The 16,961-nt window shown below is 43.2% G+C and overlaps 1 protein-coding gene across 1 annotated transcript in view; it reads left to right on the top strand.

Annotated features, from left to right (window-relative positions):
- The first annotated feature begins 1,100 nt into the window (after positions 1-1,100).
- Positions 1,101-16,961, top strand: part of DOCK10 (dedicator of cytokinesis 10) — a 219,449-nt gene continuing 203,588 nt past the window's right edge. The window contains exon 1 of the mRNA XM_079975815.1: positions 1,101-1,130. The gene's annotated coding sequence lies outside the window, so the exon portion shown is untranslated. The remainder of the gene's footprint in view (positions 1,131-16,961) is intronic.

Below are 16,961 nucleotides of genomic sequence, written 5' to 3'. Positions count from 1 at the left end.
CTAACCCCCAGATGTTGCGCCCGGTGCGGCCGGCCCTCCCTGCACCCCCCACGCTACGCCACTGAGGGGAAAAGCCACTGGCAACACAGTGTGGCTCTCTCCCCCCCAGTATGCAGCTAGGAACAGCGAGGAATGGAGCGGCTTATATTCAGATATATATATATATATATATATATATATATATATATGCCCCTCCAATTTTAAAGGTGTGGCTTATATTTGGGCCAATACGGTAGTTGGACATTTTTACCTCTGAGGAGGCTCTATTAATCCATTATAATTTATCATCATTAATATAGAGACATTTCTACTGAAAGAAGACTGAAAGAACTAGATCATCTGCTGCCTGTTTCGCATCAGTTAAGAAGGTCTAGTCTGTGGCCACAGACTTAACTAAGCTAAAACTTTGAGCACAACAACATTCACTACTTAGGTTTGCAAATCTAAATATAGACACGGATCTCAACAATTAAATGCATCTGCTTTGTTAATAAGCATACAAAAAGGGCATGCAATAAATGTTATGCAAAAATATACAATTACACCATTGAATACCTTCCCATATCATACATATTTATTCAAAATAAATCTGCCCATAACTAATGTCTTTTGGAGAGTGTATTGTAGAAGCCAGGCAAACCTGTTGACTTGAAATGTGAAATAGTAACAAAAACAGTTGGGTGTATTCCCTCAGTTTTTAGGTTTTTTTAGTCATGATTCTTGAAAACCACCTCGATGTCTACCTGTATTGGTGGAAATGGAAAGACGCTTTGGTCTCATCACATTTGTCTGCCTCTCAGTTTTATTGACTGAGTCTGGCAGAATGCCAAAAGTGACTGGGCCGAGTGTGGGGAAGGCTCATTGTGTGCTTTCAGACAATTAGATTATTTTAAAAGCTCCGTGCCAAGGGAAAGCATGGCAAGGAGGCTTTCCAGTTACAGCGATAATGAAAATAGTTACAGGCAAAATGTCATTTGAAAGGGAAGGAGAAGAAAAGCAGGGCAAAGGGATGAAATGTCGTCCTCCTCTTGCCGTCTCTTTCTCTCAGTTTTCCCCAGTGCACTCCAATTTCATGAAGCTGGAGATGGAGATGGTCAGTGCTTCAGTTGCCCCATTTCTTGATCAGAAAGGTGGCTCACTTATCTGGTTCAATGGTTTGGAGCCTGGAGGTGTGTGGTGTGTGTGTGAGAGAGAGAGAGCTTGTTCTCTATTTCTCTTCATCCTAAATTAGAGGTGCTGGGTGGAGTTCATTCAGTTTGCATTTAAAGCTTGAAACTACCTGATTCACATTTTTCGAGAGCCAGTGTGGTGTAGTGGTTAAGAGCGGTAGTCTCGTAATCTGGGGAACCGGGTTCACGTCTCCGCTCCTCCACATGCAGCTGCTGGGTGACCTTGGGCTAGTCACACTTCTCTGAAGTCTCTCAGCCTCACTCACCTCACAGAGTGTTTGTTGTGGGGGAGGAAGGGAAAGGAGAATGTTAGTCGCTTTGACACTCCTTGAAGGGAGTGAAAGGTGGGATATCAAATCCAAACTCTTCTTCTTCACTGTGGTTGGTGCCCATTGGGCGGAAGCCAAGGAGGCCAACAGTAGGTGGAGGCACATTCAACAAGAGGCAGAGATAACTAATTCTCCTTCCTGTTGGGAAACATTGAGACTTGGGGGAAAGGAAATCCAAACTCTTCTTCTTCTTCCAAAACATCCTATAAATATAGCCATCCTTTAACTTCTCTGAATTTTGCAATGCTGTTCCCCAAGCAAGCAATATGTATAAAAATGCATATACTATAGTAAGCTGTGCATGCAAATGCAAATATCCATGAGAATTGCATACACAAATGCATCGGGTGAAATTGCTTTGGAAAAATATGTGTATTAGGCAAAATATCATAGAAAACGTGCATATGGGAAAAATTTGCACTAAAATTCTGATGGATTTTCACAGATGCTTCCCAAAATTGCAAACTGATCTGAATTTAAGATTGGGTAAACAGGGAAGCGAGAGAAACTGAAACTGACAGATTCACCCTGAATTCCATCATATCTTGCCTTGGGCTAAAGGACTGAAAACAGTAATACACATATACACAGGTATTTGCTTTCCATACTTTACAAGTGTGTGGTAGGAAACTGTGGTGTACATGCAGCAATTGTGTTTCCAATGCAGAGCATGAAGTTTCCTCGAGACCATCTGCTCTGATATATTTCTTCAGACACAGCATCTTCCTGTGACAGGTTAAGTGGTAGGAGAATGAATAGGCAAACCTAAGAGTTTGCCTATACCTGAAAGAGCCCTAACCTGGAAAGGGAGTGAGGCTCACCTGATGTCTCTGAACAAGGCAGGCATACTGGGGCTCTGAAGGTACTTGGGACTCACAAGAAAACAAAAGGAATCTTCACAGTATATATTAGGCAAAATGGCATGCCAAAATCAAAATAAATTTGAACCAAAGTGCTCATAATATTTCATGTGGACTTTAAAAAGAATAGCAAGCAGGTGTCAACAGGTGAATAACTAAACTTTACATTGGAAAAATGAGAAGCTGAGAGAAACCAAAACCGACAGATTCATCCATCCCTAATAAACACAGTTGCCTAATTGTTTAGATACTCTTAATCCTTAGGCATATTCTACCAAAAGCCAGTGTGGTGTAGTGGTTAAAAGCAGTGGACTCATAATCAGGTGAACCGGGTTCAATTCCCTGCTCCTCCACATGCAGCTGCTGGGTGAGCTTGGGCCAGTCACTCTTCTCTGAAGTCTCTCAGCCCCACTCACCTCACAGAGTGTTTGTTGTGGGGGAGGAAGGGAAAGGAGATTGTTAGCCGCTTTGAGACTTCTTCGGGTAGTGATAAAGCAGGATATCAAATCCAAACTCTTCTTCAAAATGGAAGTTTTGTAACCCCACTACAGGCCATAGCAAGAATGACAGTGGGGCATCACCTAGCCCAGAGTTTTGCCAACCCAAATTAAATTTGTTTTCTATTGCATATGTTTCAGGGGGTGACCCCCACTTGGATGACTGAGTATTTGGATGCTGAGTTTAATGGTTGATTTATTCAAACTAGTCTTCCGCAGCCAACAGGGAGAATGGGAAGCAGAGATGGTGAGCAGGTATGGCCTGGGAAGAGGCCCAAAAACCAGAGGGAGAAGCTTAGAGGAACACTCAGCCCTTTGTTGGGAAAAAAGTGCACTGTATCATGTCACTCAGTGGGTAGGTTTGCTACTTTTTGCACGAAGGTCCAAACGCTAATAAAGATTATGATGATGAAAGTATGGCAAATATATAGAGAAAAATCACAGCTATATTCCCTGACTTGCTTGTGTCGTCGTATAACTTCCTGTTGGCCCAGTTAGCTCTAGAGTGAGTTCACAAAGAATAAAAATTGCCAGTTGTTTTTTGTGCTTTTCTGATGTATGAAGCTCACCGAGAAAAATTAATGAACTGAATTAAGCTACAGAATTACATTCAGAAATGTTTCTTTAGTGGGGTGGGGTGCTATTTAGTAAGTGGGTTTAATTAAAACAAATAGAGGGTGGCATTCTCTATGTTCCACACAGCAAGACCCAGATATTTATTTGAATCTAAAAATAGCCATTTCATTAAGGAATTAATGATCACACGGATTATATTATTACTTTAGCCTGCTTAATATGTAGTTTACTGGAAGCAAAACCACAGGCAAAAGCCATTTCTTAAGCAGCTGCATTGTGTTAAGTTGCAAGCTGTTTATATCATTATGGTAGCTCCAGCACCAACCCAGACCGTGGTGCTGTGGTATTGGGAAAAGCTATATGATTTAGAGTCTAACTCACTCCACAGTTTACTTCTTAAAAAAACAAGCTAGACCAGTCAATTGGTGAAGCGGGCATTGTGTTGAATTTTCTGCTGCTGGCAGTCTTCTGTTTTCACTTGTCAATCAAGTTCAGTCCAGTAAGCAATGATGAAGTTTATCGTGTGCATCAAGTCAGCAGAAAATTCAGTAAATTTTGCCTTATAGGCCAATCCTGTTCTCCACCGCTCTGAGTCCATGATGCTTCATGGCATCTGGCAAAAGGATCCAGGGCTATTCCCTTGTTTCCATGCTAAGGCATGACTCTGTACAATCATATTGCTGAGAAAAATCTGTAACCACTGTCTGTGTGACATTCACAAAACCACTGAGGAACTGCTATAATTCTATATCCCCTGCAGCATAACTTTGCACTGGTTATAAAATGGACAGGCAAATGTGGGGGGAATAAGGAAGAAGGAATAGCAGAAAAGAAACTTGAAAGCAAATGACGAAGCTCTGGACAATGTCCCTCCCCTCTGTCTCCCTCCTCCCCTGGTTGAAATTGCCCCAACTAACAAATATTGAGACCTGGGTGGCACTGGGGGTTAAACCACAGAGCCTAGGACTTGCCAATCAGAAGGTCGCGGTTCGAATCCCCATGATGGGGTGAGCTCCCGTTGCTCGGTCCCTGCTCCTGCTAACCTAGCAGTTCGAAAGCACGTCAAAGTGCAAGTAGATAAATAGATACCACTCTGGAGGGAAGGTAAACAGCGTTTCTGTGCGCTGCTCTGGTTTGCCATGTCATGCTTAGTCATGCTGGCCACATGACCCAGAAGCTGTCTGCGGACAAACACTGGCTCCCTTGGCCTATAGAGCGAGATGAGCGCTGCAACCCCAGAGTCGGCCATGACTGGACTTAATGGTCAGGGGTCCCTTTACCTTTATCTTTAACATATATTGAGGGGACTCAAATGGGTTCAGTTCCTAGGAGTTGGTGCCCCTGCCCTGAACTATGCCAGCTGGTCATTATAGGAATAACTGTTTAAGAATTTGTGCCTGAGTTTGATTTCCAACTCCCTCTTCCTTCCCTGTCCCTTTTACCTGTGTTGCGTGTTGCGCTGCGTTTTGTTTTTTTTTGTTGCAAACCTGAGGGCAGGGATTGCGTTGTTTTAACTGATCAAATGTAAGCCCCCTGGAAACCTTTTTGGCTGAAAAGTATTTTTTCTCACACACACACACACACACACACACACACACAGGCTCCAAAAGAGCCCTTTGAAGTAATATCAGGTCATTCCTGTGTTCTCATAAGGATCTATCACATGTATCTAACAAAATGTTAAATAAAGTGCCAACATTTGTTGTGAAAGCGTTTTGGGGAGTGCAGCATAAGACATTGATGGAAGCTGGCAGAAAGCCTGGAAAGCAAAGAAAAGTAGCAAGCAGAAAAAAAAATATGGATGTGGAAATCAGGTTGGGAACTACAACAAAGTGGTATTCTATACTCTTTCTCATGGTCAAAGCAGTGATTTGTGAGAAGAGGAACCAGAATACCATTCTATGCAATGCTAAACCATGGTTTGGTGTTACAGGGAGGAGCAACATTGACCTTTTGGCTCCGCCCCTTTGCCCTCCCCTTTCCCCTTCCAGTGAAGCTGCAGAGAGTTCAGAAACTTCTGCTTCCGCTTTAAATTGAACATTAAAACAAACCCATTTGCTACCACAAGGACCCTTGCGCTTGCGTTAGGAGAACGCTGGCTACAGCGCAGAGAGTTTGCCGCCACTTAAAACCTGGCTATTTATAAAGCAACATATGTTTGTTTCATTTTGTTTTAGCAGTGCTTGATTTATTTGTTTTGTTTTGTTTGAAGAGACACATTTAATTGGACAGCCTTGTGTACATACCACCGGAAGGAATCGGTGACAAGCACTCATATGTCTACTCTGAAAGAAGAATCACTTGATACTTTGTTTGGAGTTTCTCCTCAACAATGAGCGTCCCTGTAGTGGAATACAAATGAAGTTGTACAGCTGGTCACTCTGCAAAGCCTATTAGAGTAAGCTTCATTAGCTCTTTTGTACAGTTTCACTAGGGGCTAAGCAGCGCTCTTTTCTGTCTTTGTCACTGTTAACGCATGTCTATGCAATCTAAATATAGGAACCTATAGATGCGCAGTTTATTGCCAAGGCGCAGCTGTGAAGTTACTGCGTACAACCAAATTAGAGGAAAGGAACAATTGTAGGGATCAGAGACCTCGCTAAAAGCTATTAGAAGCTTTGACTAAATGGGATATTGCGTCTTCTTCCTCCCTTTTTTTTTTTACTTCTGCATGCCAATATATCATCAATGAAGAAAACAAGCTTCATTATCAAAGTAATAATTAGGTTTTTGCTGCCAATTTTTGCTTTTTCTTTGTACCACTCAATATTTTGTATGGGGGGGGGGGACTTCCACAGATGACTATGTCTCCTTTCTTCCTTTTTTCATCCTTGCCTCCTAAATTGGCTGAATTCAGCAATTACAGTTTCAGGTATTTGTGTTCGTTAAGCAAGCAAGCTTCCACTACACAACTAACTACTTGTGTATGCACCTGACAGCGTGAGTCCTGTCTTAGAACCATTTTTATCATCATCCTGTACATCTTTCTGTACAGCAGGAGCTGTTGGACAGTGGAATGGACTCCATCGCAAGGTGGAAGCAGAGGTTTGTTGGCCATCTGTCCTGGATGCTTTACTTGAGATTCCTACACTGGCTCCTGGTGGAGTACAGGGTCAGGTTTAAGGTGCTGGTTTTGACCTTTAAAGCCCTATGCGGCCTAGGACCCACATACCTATGGGACCGCCTCTCCTGGTATGCCCCACGGAGGACATTAAGGTCCATAAATGACAACATTTTGGAGGTCCCAACTTGCAAGGTGGTTAGATTGGTCTCAACTAGGGCCAGGGCCTTTTCAGTACTGGCCCTGACTTGGTGGAACACTCTGTCACAAGAGACTAGGGCCCTGCGGGACTTGACATCTTTCTGTAGGGCCTGCAAGACAGAGCTGTTCTGCCTGGCTTTTGGTTTGGACTCAGTCTGACCCTTATGTTTCCCTCCCCTTATGGTTTTGATCTATGGGCTACTTATAAAATGAGGCTGCATTTTAAATTGCATTTTAACCTGTATTTTAAATTGGTGTTTTTTCCCCTATTATGTTTTTACTGCAATTTTACTGGTGTTAGCCGCCCTGAGCCTGGCTCTGGCCGGGGAGGGCGGGGTATAAATTTTATTTATTTATTTATAGTTCTACAGTTCTATAATTCTATTATCTCTACTCAGTTGTTAGCATTGTTGAGTTCAGTGCAACTTACTCCCAGGTAATTGTGTAATGGATTTTGGCCAAAATCGGACAAAACCTCTAAATGTAATTCTGATATTCTCCTATAATATCATAAGGTATGTATGTATTCCTATGAGGCATATGTGTATCCTTTGACATTTAAAACACATTCGCTGTGATATGGAAGGATCTGGTGTTACATATTTGCTTTTGGACTGACTTTCTGTACGCAGTTTGTCAAAGAACCATCATTGGTTGTTCACTCTCATTTTATTAATAGTTGTTTCCACCCGAATTTAGCTCTCTACTGCAACCTACTGATATATCAAAGAATCACACATTTAAAAGCAGGTTTCCATTCACCAGCATTTTCTGAAACACAATAGTTAGGAAAGAGTTCAAAGTCTCTGAGCTGAAGACAGATTGTGTTGGTTGAAATCAGTGGGGTGAGTTAGTTGTGATTGAAATTAAGTCCCAATATTTCAGTGTAAATTGTTGTTGTTGTTGTTTAGTCATTTAGTCGTGTCCGACTCTTCGTGACTCCATGGACCAGAGCACACCAGGCACTTCTGTCTTCCACTGCCTCCTGCAGTTTGGTCAGGCTCATGTTTGTAGCTTCGAGAACACTGTCCAACCATCTCATCCTCTGTCGTCCCCTTCTCCTTGTGCCCTCAATCTTTCCCAACATCAGGGTCTTTTCCAGGGAGTCTCCTCTTCTCATGAGGTGGCCAAAGTATTGGAGCCTCAACTTCATGATCTGTCCTTCCAGTGAGCACTCAGGGCTGATTTCCTTAAGAATGTATACGTTTGATCTTCTTGCAGTCCATGGGACTCTCAAGAGTCTTCTCCAACACCATAACTCAAAAGCAGTAAATTAAGTGCAACTAACTTAGGATCTAATGTTGCTTCAGTGTGGAGAGGAGGTCTCTTTTGGCCCACTGGGCCAGATCTTTATCTGCCCCACCCTGGAAGGCCAACCTTGACAGGCCACCTGACAGTTACCTGCCATCATATTGTAGTCAGGTGATTGACAGGTGTGTTGTTCTGCCCTCAGTGGTGGAAGGAGATATTGCTCAAGAAAAGCTGGGTTTTTCTTGCATCATTTCCTTAATCTTCTGCATATTTTCTTGGATATAAGGCTTACCGAACTCATGGGACCTCCTCCTGATTGTTTGCTTATTGAATTTATATCCTGTCCTTCCTCACAAAGGAACCCAGGGTGGCAAATAGCAGGTGATAAAACAACAAAAAACATCTTTTTAAAAGCATCTTAAAAACAATACCAATGCAGCTAGGAGGAATAGAGCTTGTTCTAGCCGGTCAGAAATGATTGTGTCATCCTAAATTCTGCTTTGCAGGAAAATGAAATTATGCATCCTTTAATTGCCAAGCAATCAGGTGTACTTCACAGCTAGCGTCACAGGAAGAAGGAAGCACCTCTTAAACACTTCAAACTAAATGAAAATTACTTAACTAATAAGATGCAGGAGATTTTGCAGATCTGTTGCAGAATGGCAGATATTTATTCATAAAGAGAAAGGGATGGGGGGGGCACAGAGAGGTCCATGCAAACCTACCCTTTCAAATTACAATAAGTGTTTTCATGTCTCAGAAGTATTGAGCTGATCCAGTTTTCCTCTCCTGCGTTTCCATCATAACATGTGTGGACTCTTGCGTTCTATCCGTCTATGCTGTTATGCTCTTTATTTTGTGGTATTAGTGTGTGGTGAGAATTTAGTACCAGAAATGAGCTCACAGCCCTTTCATGCAGACATCCACTCTTAGTCTCTCCCTGCCCCCCAAGTATCTTCTGTTTAGCAACCTAGTTTAGAACATATATTCTTGTTGCAATGGTCTAGAAATCAGGAAGCACAATTATGGCAAATATACTTTGAAGCACTCAGGAATCAGTTTGTAAACTGGGAAACAGAAACTTGTAGTTCTACTGTGTCACCCAGAGATTACATGGACTGAGCCTACAGTAAACTATGACCTACACTCTATTTGTCAGAAATTGCAGACAAACATAACTATGCATGAGTGACAGGTAGTGCGTGAAAGGGTTCTGTTCCTAGACTTAGCTTGTGTTGCTTCCTGTTCCTTACATTCTCTTTGCACCATATAATTGACCAAACTACATGCGGGAAGCTATCTTTCTGTATTTTGTACCCAAGAGTATTTTACCTGTGTTCTCCTTCCTGCTGCATGGAACAATGCATGAATCAGAACTTTGGATTTAGTAAGTAAAACTTTTAAACTTACTTAAGAGGGTGTGGTCTGTTCATTGCTAGATGAGTAGAGAAAGGGGGGCAAGAGCATTAAAGCAGATGAAATGGGATATGCAAAAGGGTTTAAGAACCTATATTCCATGCTGTACTGCTTGTTAACTCAGAGAGTTTTAAACTCTGCTAAGGTCTCTCTCTTGCTGGAGAGTATGCAAAGCCCAGTGTTTTGATTCTAGGCATTCAGCGAATACTTTTGTTAATTACCCACACATGGATCAGATCTTTTCCCACCTCCACACTATTAACCACAACTTTAGGCAGCTTGCTCATACAACCCATTCCAGTGCTATTGTGCTGGGGGGTGTCTAGTCTTTCCTCAGTTTCTTGACCAGTTTTTCTGGTTTTTTCACTCATATCCACATAAAACATGGATTCCCCCAAATAATCATTGGAACTGTAGTTTATCAGTCACAGGGCTAGTGTCATGGGCCAGGAGTCAGCAGCCTGAAGGGGGAGAAGGCAGAGTGACTCCACCTGCACCTGATCAACCTTCAGGTAGTCAGAGGAGAAGATGCTGATGAGAGCCAGCTGGCTTCAGCCTTCTTAAGCAGAGCTTACAGTCAGATGCTGATAACAATGCTTGCAGTTCCTGGCTCTACTTTGCTGCTTCCTGCTCACCTTGACCCTTGACCCCATGATCATCAGATTCCCTGAGCCCTGGACCATCTGACCACAATGGATTGTTGTTTGTCCAACCCAAGGGCTGGACCTGACTTTGGATGCTGACTTTGCCTCCAGGCAAGTATATCTCAGAGACTCTTCTAATTGGCTGGCCTCCCCTTCCACTGAGTTCTGCATGTGATTGCTCAGCAATAAGACTATGACAGCTACAGGTCCCAGCACCTTTAACAAACTACAGTTCCCAGAATTCTTTGGGGGAAGCCATGTGCTTAAAATGTGGGTCATCTGCAGTTGTGTTGAATGCCAAGGTTGGCAAACCTACAGATTTATGCCAGCTCTTCTATTACGTTAGCAAATAGATTGAAATTGAGTAGAAAAGTTAAGAGTAACATAGAAGCCCTAGTGGGCACTGTCAACAGAACCATTTTAACCATTCAGCTCCCCCTCCACCACCACCTCCCTTAAGGGTCATATTCATATTTAAATCTGTCAAGCAAAAATTACCAAGCAGGACATATTGTCAGGAAATGGTTTAAGGGCTATCTGTCACCCGCTGTTGCTGAATTAAAATGAACAGAGTTCACTCATTTCACAGAGTGCATTGGTAACTCAAACACTTACAGAGATTGGGATCGTAAGGAACTAATTTATGCAGCAGAATTTTCACCAGAGGAGGTCAGAATGCACACATACTTCAGGACTACTCAAACCCAGGGATTTATTCTTGGGATATGGTATTTGTTTAATTCATAATTACAAAAGCAGGGGGTATCAACATCTGCTGCTGCAAGTTGAATGTATTAACAGCTCAGCAGTGAGTGATTTTACTTCTGAGGCTAATGCAGATGTTGCTTTGAAAACTCATGGCACAGAGTGAAATAATTGTAGTGAGAGAGCAGGCTGACATGGCAACCACAGCCACACGTATATAGCAAGATCAGTGGTATATTATTTGGGCAGTAATTATATTGGAAGAATGTGAATGCCAATCACACACACACCTGAAAAGATGGGGGTATGTAGAATCATAGAATCATAGAATCATATGAGTTGGAAGAGACCACAAGGGCCATCGAGTCCAACCCCCTGCCAAGCAGGAAACACAATCAGAGCACTCCTGACATATGGCTGTCAAGCCTCTGCTTAAAGACCTCCAAAGAAGGAGACTCCACCACACTTCTTGGCAGCAAATTCCACTGTCGAACAGCTCTTACTGTCAGGAAGTTCTTCCTAATGTTTAGGTGGAATCTTCTTTCTTGTAGTTTGGATCCATTGCTCCGTGTCCACTTCTCTGGAGCAGCAGAAAACAACCTTTCTCCCTCCTCTATGTGACATCCTTTTATATATTTGAACATGGCTATCATATCACCCCTTAACCTCCTCTTCTCCAGGCTAAACATGCCCAGCTCCCTTAGCCGTTCCTCATAAGGCATCATTTCCAGGCCTTTGACCATTTTGGTTGCCCTCCTCTGGACACGTTAATTAAAATGAACAGAGTTCACTCATTTCACAGAGTGCATTGGTAACTCAAACACTTACAGAGATTGGGATCGTAAGGAACTAATTTATGCAGCAGAAGTTTCACCAGAGGAGGTCAGAATGCACACATACTTCAGGACTACTCAAACCCAGGGATTTATTCTTGGGATATGGTATTTGTTTAATTCATAATTACAAAAGCAGGGGGTGTCAACATCTGCTGCTGCAAGTTGAATGTATTAACAGCTCAGCAGTGAGTGATTTTACTTCTGAGGCTAATGCAAAATGAGAGTTTCAAATGTAATGTAAAATGAGAGTTTCAAAACGACAAGAGTGCTGCAGGGAGAACAAAGCTTCTGTAGTCAGCAGAAGTCAAGACAAATAGTGCATCATATACAATGGAATGCCTTTAAACAATCTGGGCTGCAATCCTGAGATCTCTGGGAAGTGATCCCATGGGACAACAGGATAGAGCATGGGTAGGCAAACTAAGGCCTGGGGGCCGGATCCGGCCCAATCGCCTTCTAAATCCAGCCCACAGACGGTCCGGGAATCAGCGTGTTTTTACATGAGTAGAATGTGTGCTTTTATTTAAAATGCATCTCTGGATTATTTATGGGGCATGCCTGTGTTAGTTTCTGTTTGCCACTGTGCAGCTGCTTAGAGTCACAAGACTCTGTTTACATTCCAGAGACATTCCAGGCTGTTGGAACTCACGGGAGACGGATGTGACGTTACTGGTTTCCTGTTCCTTTGTTTGTTTCAGTTGCTCTCTGCTCTCACAGAGAGAGGATGTGTTTTCTGTCTGTGTAGTAAGAAATAAAGCATATCGATGTAGCCATAAATCTCATCACTTCCGCGTGCTGCTTTGATTTTCTGCTGAATGGGGATGTGCCTGGAGCCTCATCAAAGGCTCAGGTTGTCAATCATGTCAGAGGGCAATTCCGGAAGATGAGCTTTATCACCTCGGTTGAACAGAGATTCTGACAGCCTGGTGTTTTTACATGAGTAGAATGTGTGCTTTTATTGAAAATGCATCTCTGGGTTATTTGTGGGCCATAGGAATTCATTCATTCCCACCCCCAATATAGTCCAGCCCCCCACAAGGTCTGAGGGACAGTGGACCGGCCCCTGCTGAAAAAGTTTGCTGACCCCTGGGATAGAGCATATCTCCCCCTGTCAGGCAGAGCAGAAGATCTGCATTTTCCTTGCAGCCACAGAAGTGTCTACAGCAGGCCCGCCTCCACTGCCGACAGCACAGAAGACCAAAAGGAGGCATTCTGGGGTAGGGCAGGGTTCCCCTGATGTCCACAGAATGGGTAGGGTGGTAGCTAGACCTGGAGCTGGTGTGCTTGTTTCCCCTCCTTTTGGGACACACACAAAAACCTTCTGCCCTGCTTCCATAAGCCTAGCATGGCTTTGGATTTGGTGCTTTCTTCAGTTCCTCTCTCCCACACTTTCAGATGACTCCACTCATCTTTCTTGTTACAGAATTCTATTCAGCATTCTATTCAGCAATCTTTTCATTGTGTTACCTGAGGTGGAACAAAGGAAGGGCCTTGATGCAGAAGGCAATTGTTGCAATTCAGAGCACCAGGTTCTTGGCCATGATGGAAGCACAAAGGCTGTTCTCGGATACATTAATTTACTACTCTTTGTTCCAATATGTTCATACCCTGCTTTTCAGCCCAGATGGGCTCTCAAATCAGCTTACAATTTAAATTCATATAGTGGTACACAATATCATTAAAGTTGTGTTGATGCGATGACAGAGGTGTACCTAGGGTCCCCTTTTCACCCTTGGCTGTATTGGCACCCCACCCCACCCAATGGTGGGGGGGGCACTTTACTGTAGTAGCCTCATTAGAAATTACATTTTACACAATGAAAAGCAATGACAAACCTAGACAGCATCTTAAAAAGCAGAGACATCACCTTGCCGACAAAGGTCCGTATTGTTAAAGCTATGGTTTCCCCAGTAGTGATGTATGGAAGTGAGAGCTGGACCATAAACAAGGCTGATCACTGAAGAATTGATGCTTTTGAATTATGGTGCTGGAGGAGACTCTTGAGAGTCCCATGGACTGCAAGAAGATCAAACCTATCCATTCTGAAGGAAATCAGCCCTGAGTGCTCACTGGAAGGACAGAACGTGAAGCTGAGGCTCCAATACTTTGGCTACCTCGTGAGAAGAGAAGACTCCCTGGAAAAGACCCTGATGTTGGGAAAGATGGAGGGCACAAGGAGAAGGGGACGACAGAGGATGAGATGGTTGGACAGTGTTCTCGAAGCTACCAACATGAGTTTGACCAAACTGTGGGAGGTAGTGGAAGACAGGAGTGCCTGGCATGCTCTGGTCCATGGGGTCACAAAGAGTCAGGCATGACTGCACGACTAGACAACAACAACAAAGTACTCAAAGCTTCTGGAACGGGGGCAAGGTGGAAAAATTGCACGTCGATGTGTCATGGTATAAGAAGGATGGGAAACTTCTCCTGCATTTGATCTTGCCATGACAGCAGCGGTGCATCACTGCTCACATATATGTCATAAACTCCATAGTCTGATAGGTGATTTGGGGGGGGGGGGGGTTGGCCTGCACCCTTAGTGGGAGCTGATTTCGCCAAGCACAGGTACAACTCTGTGTGAGAAGCAGCTTATTCTGGTCCTTGGAAATCAGTGATACAACACAGTTTAAGCAGCCACGTAAGCAGTGCCACTCTGCTCTGGAGTACTGTCCTCTACTATTTATGCCCCCTGCATGTGGCACTCTGGCTCATTTAGTCCTGGACCAGTGCTACATGGTTCCGCTTGTATCTCTGATGGAATGCATGCAAGTAGCAGCTAAGGGTGGAAAGATCTGTTGACCTTAGTTATCTAAGTTTCTCATTTCCCCAATCTTAAATCTACCATTTCTGCAGCACTCTTCCATTTCGTTTTTTGGTTTTATAATCCTCATTAAATTATTCAGCATATTACCATGAATGTCTCCTGGAGAAACATTTTTTAATGCATAGTTGATTAACCTACACATTTTTAAAAGCAATTCCTCATAATAAGTTTTAGGCTGTTATTTTCACCAATAGGCACACCTTAGAAGGCAGCCCTGTATCGGGAAGTTTTTAATGCTTGATGTTTTATTATCTTTTTTTATATGCTGTAAACCGCCCAGAATGGATGGGGAAACCCAGCCAGATGGGCGGGGCGGGTGGCACTGTGGTCTAAACCACTGAGCCTCTTGGGCTTGCCGATCAGAAGGTCAGCGGTACGAATCCCCGCTACTGGGTGAGCTCCCGTTGCTCTATCCCTGCTCCTGCCAACCTAGCAGTTCAAAAGCACACCAGTGCAAGTAGATAAATAGGTACCACTGAGGCGGGAAGGTAAACTGCATTTCCATGCACTCTGGCTTCTGTCATGGTGTTCCATTGTGCCAGAAGCGGTTTAGTCATGCTAGCCACATGACCCAGAAAGCTGTCTCTGGACAAACGCCGGGTCCCTCGGCCTGAAAGCAAGATGAGGGCCGCAACCCCATAGTCACCTTAACCGTCCAGGGGTCCTTTACTTTCACCTTTACCTTAAATAATAAAATTGTTGTTGTTGTTGTTGTTGTTGTTGTTGTTGTTGTTGTTGTTATTAAACCTAACATGTGCATTTGTTTAAACATTTGTTGGCTGGAGAACTGGATAACTGCAAATTTTGAAGACTGGCTGTCTTTTCAGTTCTTTTGGAAAGTGTGGCTTTGGTAGATAAATCTTTAAATATGAACTGAATGTAATTTCTCTCCTATACCTGCTGGTGAGAAATAGTGATTTGGCCAAAAGTTCATGACATTTACTCAGTAATTCAAGGAGATACGGTTTTGTGAAATCATCCCTCCCCCTCCCCCAAACTTTGTTTCTTCAAATAATTTCCTTTATTCTTCAGCACATTTCCTTGGAAGTAAATCTCACTGAACACATAGGGCTTATTCTGTTTCATTTGTTAGTTTATTAAACTTAAAGCCCGTCCTTTCTCCCAAAGCAGCCCAGGGTGGCGAATAACAGGTGACAAGACAACAAAAACATCGTAATAACATCTTGGAAACTATTCCAATACAGGTGCAGACTGGGAAAGAGCTCTACTTAAAAGGCCCTAGACTTGTGAGACTACAGTACTAACCAAGTGAAAAGCTGAACATCCAGAATTTAAGTATCGTTACCAAGCCAAGAAAGGTAAAGGAAAGTTCAAAAAGTATAAAAATGTGCATGCAGTTGCTAGTAAACAGAAAAAGTCTGAAGCTGCCAGGCACAAGTTTGCCTCAGACTGTAAGCAGTTTGTATACGATGCGTGGACTACCTCAAAATGGGGTAGGGTCTTATATTTATTCTATTATAAGTGAATAGCTTCGCTATGATACTTAAGATCCAGAGCAGCAGCTTAATCATGAAATGGACCTGCCACAGATCCAAAGCTAAAACAACTCAGGCAGCTACTGGGCGCTTTGCCAAGCAGACAGATGCTGAGGCTTTTGTTCCCACAATCTGGTGTCTGCCACTGAAGTCTAGAGGATAAATTTCCCAAAGCTCCATAACAATATAGCAGGAACGTCAGGACCTCAGGTTTAAACGTCAGCACTTTGGCTTTCCTTTTTATTTTTGGTGATTGATGCGTATGAAGGCGAGACTGTTTTCTTGGAAAGAATGTGATTTGGACTACTAAAAAAGACGAAAACCAAGACTCTGCGAGCAGGACCTGTGTACAACAACATCCTGCCAACTTGTAATTCCAAGTAACTGTAATTCAGAACAGAGCAGAGCCATCATGACTAGCAGCCATCCTGACTAGTTGCCTTATCCTTCATGAATTTGCCCATTCCTCATTTAAAGCCATCCAAGTTGGTCACCATCGCTATATTTTATGGGAGTGAGCACCATAGTTTTATTATGTTCTTTCAAGTGGGATAGCTCAGTTGGTACAGCATGAGACTCTTAGGTGGAATCTACACACATAGAAAAAACGTTCTGAAAATGCTTTATAAAAACCATTTGTAAAAAAAAAAAATACGTTGAATTTTCCATAAGGCTTGCCATTGCCATCTAGTGTCACATTGTATATTGTGCTTAAAACAAAATTAAAATGTTTTATTTGCAGCTGTATAGCTGAGCCCTTAGGGACTCAGGTGGCGCTGTGGTCTAAACCACAAAGCCTAGGGCTTGCCAATCCGAAGGTCGGCGGTTCGAATCCCTGCATTGGGGTGAGCTACCGTTGTTCAGTCCCAGCTCCTGCTCACCTAGCAGTTTGAAAACACGTCAAGTGCAAGTAGATAAATAGGTACCACTCTGGTGGGAAGGTAAACGGCGTTTCCGTGCACTGCTCTGGTTTGCCAGAAGCGGCTTAGTCATGCTGGCCACATGACCCGGAAGCTGTACGCTGGCTCCCTCGGCCAATAAAGTGAGATGAGCACCGCAACCCCAGAGTTGTCCACGACTGGACCTAATGGTCAGG

The sequence above is a fragment of the Podarcis cretensis genome, assembly GCF_951804945.1.
Source record: "Podarcis cretensis genome assembly, chromosome: 5".
NCBI lineage: Eukaryota > Metazoa > Chordata > Lepidosauria > Squamata > Lacertidae > Podarcis > Podarcis cretensis.
Note: the sequence above shows the minus strand (reverse complement) of the source record. Positions and strands in the feature narration are given on the sequence as shown.